General features: G+C 57.3%; 1 non-coding gene and 1 pseudogene across 1 annotated transcript; both read right to left on the minus strand.

Moving 5' to 3' along the window:
• LOC106723127 overlaps positions 1 to 6,915 on the minus strand; it is a 216,340-nt pseudogene that overhangs the window by 152,755 nt on the left and 56,670 nt on the right.
• On the minus strand, positions 1,353 to 1,424 carry TRNAQ-CUG. Its single transcript has one exon. It is a non-coding gene; the product is annotated as a tRNA-Gln (tRNA).

Below are 6,915 nucleotides of genomic sequence, written 5' to 3' on the forward strand. Positions count from 1 at the left end.
TGGGACTAGACACCACCTGGGTTAGGTGGAGGTCCTGCACACAGTGTAAGACCCTCCATGAGCGGCTTGTTTTGGCGGTCTGCTCCTCCCAGCAGATATTTGGGTAGTTCAGATCTCCCATGACCACCGCCTCCCTTGCCTGCGTGGCGTCTGCTAGCTGCCCGGAGAGTACATCGTCTAGCTCTTGATCCTGTTTAGGAGGCCTGTAGTAGACCCCCGCAACCAAATCCTTTTCCCCTGGCCCCCCTGAATCCTGACCCACAATGCCTCGGTGTTCCCCTCCTCCACCCCCGCCTTGATGGTGGAAGACGTATACTGCTCCTTAACATCGAGTGCTACCCCCCACCTGTTTTCCCCACTCTGTCACGCCTATACTACCTGTACCCCTCCATGCCCACCGCCCAGTTGTGTGTACAACCCCACCATGTCTTGGTTAGTCCGACTCGGTCATACTGGGTCCTAGCAAGCAAGAGCGCGAGCTCCTCCTGCTTGTTCCCCATACTCCCGGCATTTGTATAAAGACATTTTAGTCCCTCAAAGGGGGCTCTTGGTGCCCCTGTGCCTTGATGGCGTGTGTTCCCTTTATTATTTACCTGGTGTGCTCTGGTGCCTTGTTTATGGCTTACCGACTCCTTAATACTTACCTGGTGCGATCTGGCATCTTGTTTGTGGTTTACCAACCCTGGGCTCTCTTCGACCACCGGTTCCCCGACCCCCGTCGAGCCTAGTTTAAAGCTCTTTGGAGGAGATCAGCCAACCTGCGGGCGAACAAATACTTACCTCTGGGAGAGAGATGAAGATCGTCATCTCCCAGGAAGCCTCCTCCCTGGAAGTGCTGCTCCTTGAGTTGATCCAGCCAGGCACAGCAGGGCAGGATGGGGTGCTGACCCGGCCTGGAGGTGTGGAAGGGTGGGAAGGGGCAGTTAATCCTATCTGACCCGGACGTGTCCATCTCAAGCCCACTGCTGGGGATGCCAGGCAGAATGGGCGGACTGGCGGGGTCCCCTGGGGGCCGGCTGGGGGCCCCTGATGGGGCCATGGCAGGCGAGGAGCAGCATCTGGCTGCTGATGCTCTGCGTTGCTGCCAGTGGGGCAGAGGGAAACTGAGTCTCTGGCTGCCCCAGTCCCACTGCACACCCGGGGTGGTGGGACTGGCTGCATGTGCCACCGCTTGGACTGCCCCCGGTCTGTGGGCTGGAAAGCATCATGCTGTTGGCCAGATCCAGGACACAGGCTGTATTTTGCACACCCCTGCAAATGTGGGGAAGAGCAAAAGAGAGGGAAATTCAGGAGAAAGCCAAGCCAAGACACCTCTTTGCAAAAGAGCTTGTGCTGCAAAAAAGACAAGTCAGAGGCTCTGCCGAGACTTGAACTCGGATTACTGGATTCAGAGTCCAGGGTGCTGGCCATTACACCACAGAACCAGGACAAGAATAGCCTCACAGACGCGTGGAGAAGCCTTGCCAGAAGCCACCTGCCCAGGGCAGCCGCTCGCCTCAGGCTGGTTTGGCAGTCCGACCCAAATCCACTCCTCCGACTGGGCAAGGCTTCAGAAAGAGGACATCTAGCCATCCATGGAAGGGGAGGAAAGGGGACGTGTGGAGCTCCTTCCCTTGCCCTTAAGCAGTAACCACAAGCCCCAGACCTCATGTGTGGTTTAGGGTTAAGCAAAGCTGTGCTTTAAGAATTTGTCCTGGGTTTGATTCCTACCCCATGCTGTTCCGCTCCCCTTTCTAAACTCTGGCACCCTCCTCCTGTCTTTAGCTTTCCTTCCATAGATGTAGGTCATGAATTCCTCGGAAACCACCCAGGAAATCCAATGTCTATAATGTTAACAGCCCCAAGTGGGAGCCTGACAATGCCTTGGGCCCCTTTGAGTCCCAGAAGTAGAGACAACCGTCCAGATTCAAGATGGGAGCTTCTCCCTGCCCTCCGAGCTGCCTGTAGAGGGGAGCCACCTCATCATGCTCAGGAAGGCAGTTTGGGACGCTGCCAAGAGCCTGCGAGGGGCAGGGCTGGCCAGGGACACGCTCGCAGGTGGGAGAGACCCTGTCCTGTGCGGCCCTTTGCGCGGGTGCCCTGAAAGATGGCCAAGTGCACGACGGTGGTCTGCAGCTTCCTGTCTCCGGCTTTCCTGGCGGCATCCCGCATCCTGGGAGAGACAGCGGGACTGTTCCCCTGTGCCAGACACCGCCGGGGTGTAAAATGACAACGCCTCCCACAACCCATTCCCGTCACCCAGTGCGGTGTGGAGCTGAGGAAGGCTCCTAGAACGACCCTGCAGGAACGAAGTGGGGAGGCGAGTGGGAGCCTTGGGTGCCTCGCTCGCTGGACCGCAGTGAATATTGCACTGGCCGCTCATGTCAAAGGTGCCAGTTTCACAAACGCGGTTTTACTTGTTCTGTTTTCTTCTCCCCATTTTACACGTTCCCCTGGCCTCTCTGGCCTTGCGTTTCCCTGCTCAGCCTTGCTAGAGCTGTCGCAGGAGTCAGCAAGGGAACGTGATGAACAGCACCTGCGCATGCTGGAGGGGAAAACAGCTCTGCCTCCCTGTGAGAAGGGGAGAAAGTGCCTTGGGGCGAAGGCACAGGAGAGAAAGAGAAGGAAAAGGAAATGGGCTTCCTTGGCTGTGGATCAAACCCAGGTCACAGCAATGAGCACACTGCACCCTAACCATGGCTAGACCATCCGGGAAGGGTGGGCTGAGGCCAGAGCAGACCCAGCCAAAGGGAGCTCCTCTGGGCTAAGGGCTGGAGCTGGTGGTGGTAACGGTCAGGGGTCTGGGGCTGAACTTCTGGTCCCAAGATAGGGGCAGGGCTTGAAGCTGGACAAGAGGCGCACCCCTTCCACTGCTAGACCACTAGACCCCGGGGAAGGGCAGGCCAGCACTTTGGCTGACCCAGTAGTGCTCTCTCTTGCCCTTGGCTACAGGGTTTCATAGTTTCATAGTTGGTAGGGTTGGAAGGGACCTAAGCAGATCATCTAATCCAACCCCCTGCCATCGGTAGGAAAGGATGCTGGGGTCAAATGACCCCGGCTAGGTGGCTGTCTAACGTCCTTTTGAAGACCCCCAGGGTAGGAGCCAGCACCACTTCTCTTGGAAGTTGGTTCCAGATCCTAGCCATCCTGACTGTGAAGTAGTGCCTCCTGATGTCTAGTCTGAATCTACTCTCAGTCAACTTATGGCCGTTATTCCTTGTTACCCCCAGTAGTGCTCGGGGGAGCAGGGACTCTCCCATTGCCTGCTGGTCCCCTTTGGCCAGTTTATAGACAGCCACCAGATCCCCCCTCAGCCTTCTCTTGTGGAGGCTGAACAGGTTCAGGTCCCTCAGCCTCTCCTCGTAGGGCCTGCCCTGCTGCCCCCTGACCATGCGGGTGGCCTCCTCTGGACCCTCTCCATGCTGTCCACATCCCTCCTGAAGTGCGGCGATCAAAACCTGCTTTGTCTAGCCCCGAAACACACCCAGGCCACAGCAGTGAGAGCACCACGTCCTGGCCATGAAACCACCAGGGCCTGCACCATGGGGCTCTGAGCCCCCAGCTCTGCCCCGTCCCACCCTGGCCACAGGCGCCATCTCCCAGGAGCACAAGAATAGCATCACGGCAGGGCTGTGCCCACCCCTGTAACCTGTCTAGGTCCCATTGCAGCCTGTCCCTCCCTTCTAGCGTGCCCACTTCCCCCCACATCTTAGTGCCATCTGCGAACTTGAACAAGGTGCTTTTCACCTGCTTGTCTAAGTCTCCGATGAAGATGTTGAACAGCGCGGGTCTGAGGACCGAGCCCTGGGGGACCCCACTGCCCACATTTCCCCAGGTTGAAAATGACCCGTCCACCACCACTCTCTGGGTGCGGCCCTCCAGACAATTAGTGGCCCATCTGACTGTGTAGGAATCGACACCACAGACGCCTAATTTTTTAACGAGGATGGGGCAAGAGACAGTGTTGAAGGCCTTCCTAAAATCCAGGAAGACTACATCCACTGTGACACCTGCGTCCAAGCCTTTTGTGACCTGGTCATAGAAGGCACCAAGTTGGTCTGACAGGACCTGCCGCTAATGAACCCGTGTTGGTTGCCCCTAAGCATGATCTCTCCTGCTGGTTCCTCGCAGATGTGCTCCTGGATAATCTTCTCAAAGAGCTTCCCCAGGACCGAGGTAAGACTAACAGGCCTGTAGTTTCCTGGGTCCTCTTTCTTCCCTTTTTTGAAAATGGGAACCACACTGGCCCTTTTCCAGTCCTCTGGCACCGCACCAGAGCACCACGAGTGCTCGTAAAGCCGTGCCAGGGGTCCCGCAATGACCTCTGCTAATTCCCTCAGCACCCTGGGGTGGAGATCGTCAGGACCTGCTGATTTGAACACATCTAGTCCCTCCAGAAGTTCCCTAACTAGGTCCTCACTGACCCTGGGCCTGGCTGTGTGTCCCCTGGGTCTGTCCAGTATCCCAGTGGGGGGGCGGGGTGACCCAGTCCCTGCTCAAAAAAATGGAAGCAAAGAAGCTGTTAAACAGATTGGCTTTGTCGCCTGGTGCTACCACCAGATGACCAAGCATGTCCTGCAGAGGCCCCACGTTACCTTCTTTTTACCCGCTATGTATTTAAAAAAGGATTTCTTGTTATCTTTGATCCAGGTAGCTAATCCCAGTTCCATCTCCGCCTTTGCCTTCCTAATAGCCCCCCTACAATCTCGAGCCAAGGAGGTGTAGTCCTCCTTGGTGATCGCCCCTCCCTTCCATTGGGTGTACACCTCCTTTTTGGCTTTGAGGCATTTGTGGATGCTTTTGGTGAGCCATGGGGGATTTTGAGCACTCTTGCCCCCTTTGATCTGCATGGGGATTGTCACGCTTTGGGCTTGGAGAATCATCTCCTTCAGGAATGACCACTCTTCTTGGACTCCCAACTCCCCTCCCCTCCGGGACCTCAGTGCCTCCCTGAATAGTCTCCTTTTCCTTTGTGTTTGATGCCTGCTGGGAAGGAAAAGGCTCTGGGGTTCAGAGCAGAGACAATGGGGAATCCAACCCCGACTTGTGGCAATTAGGACAATTCAAGGCAAGACGAGGGCAGGGAGTGGTGCTCTGTAAGGGTGGCTGAGTGGTCCAAGGTGTGAGGGTCAAATGTGGGTCCTTTCTCAGTCCAGGGTGTTCTGGTTCCCCCGCGCCCGAGCAGGCCGGGGCGCTGTGGGCAGACAAACGGTGCGGGGGCCGGCGCCCCACGTTGGCCCTTCCCAGTGCAGGGAGGGAGGGAGCGAGCGAGCGGCGGGGCGGGGCGGGAGCAGGAGGCACCGTCCCTCCGCGCACAAATCCCTGGCAGAGCATGTTGCTCCCGCGGCGCAGCAGCGCCTGTTCTCCCCGCGGGCCTGGAAGCATGTCCCTGCCCTGGAGAGCACTGCCCTTGCGTTTCCCCTGCCTTGCCCTGACACAGCTCCAGCCTGGTCTGCAGCACGCCGGTTAGTGCTGTCGTGGGAGAAAACTCCCTGGAGCGCGCGGCCTAGCCGCGTAGGAACCAGGCAACACGGGTCAAGAATTGACTGCAGTTTATTTGCTCGAGCAATGACCGTAAGCCAGCAGAGAGGCAAAATGACCCCCCTAAAGGGTGGGGCGATCGTCTATACTTCTTACAACAAGGCAAGACTACAGGGTTAACAAAAGCAATACTTGGGGCGGCGCTTCACAAATCTTCAAGCACCACATCCTGGCCATGAAACCACCAGGGCTTGCACCATGGGGCTCTGACCCCCCAGCTCTGCCCCGTCCCACCCTGGCCACCAGTTAGGTAACAGTTACGTGTTATCTTCCACATTACGATCTGTTTTTCTGTTTTGAGTTTTGCCAACCTCCCTCCCTTTATCTTGCCTCGTTCCTTGCTGTCGCTGGTTCACAGCGCACAGACGTACACAGATTCACTTGCTGCCTTTCACTCAGAAAATGGTTAACGCAGTTAAAATGGTTACTTAACATAAGTAAATGGCTGGCTTCGCTATTATTCTGCCTTGTGGTCAGCAGTGTTGCTAGGCCACAGGTCATGCCTTGTATTCAGCTGCAAATCTAATACTTTTCAATAATCTAAATCATTGTTAACCAAACAGTATGCTCTCAGAAAACTATTTTATTTCAGGGTAATAACAAACTTGCCCATCACAATGCTCATCTCCAGCCTCGTGCCCTGAGCAAGAGCTGTGGGACGTGGAGTCTCCCTTCTCCCCCGTGTCCCACACACCGCAGCCTCCGTCTGCCTTAGTGCCAGGCCGGTGCAGGAGATGAGCAGGGCTTTCCCCGTGCCCGCAGCCCCAGCGCTGCCCTGTGCGCTCTTCCCCGCCCGCAGGTGCTGGGACCCCGAGCAGCGCTGAGCAGAAACCTCCTGGAGCAGAGCCTGTGAAGCTGGAGCTGCAGAGGACTTGCCCGGGGGGGCAGGGGCCGGGCCTGGAGGTGAGCAGGGCACCGGGTGCGGTTGTGGGGAGCACAGCTGGGGCGCAGCTCGGGGCGCGCCGTAAAAAAACAAACAACAAGAAAAACACAAAAAAAAGATGCTGGGAGCAGAGAGACCTGAAGAGCATCAGGCCTGTGGTGTCAGACGCTGAAAACGGCCCAAGCTGGCATTAGCAGGAGCTCCCTCCCAAGTGCAGATACCAGGGGCGCTGGCACGGGACAGGCTGGCGAGAGTGCGTGGAAACGGGTTCCCTGCCCCTAAAAGTGCCGGCCCGGCTGCCTCAAGGGACGGAGCCGACAGACAGTGATGAGCTGGGCTGAGGCCCACACGTGAGCGCCCATGTCCACAGCTGCATCCACCTCGCGTGTCAGCCGAGTAACGGGGGATGTTGCAGCCCTGCCCGTCCTGGCTCAGCCTGCAATGAGCTGTGGTGCGGAGTGATTGCAGACAGGGCCGTGGGGCTGGGAGCAGCTGGCCCAGGAGACACTGAT

Source organism: Alligator sinensis, unplaced genomic scaffold, assembly GCF_000455745.1.
Source record: "Alligator sinensis unplaced genomic scaffold, ASM45574v1 scaffold968_1, whole genome shotgun sequence".
Lineage (NCBI taxonomy): Eukaryota > Metazoa > Chordata > Crocodylia > Alligatoridae > Alligator > Alligator sinensis.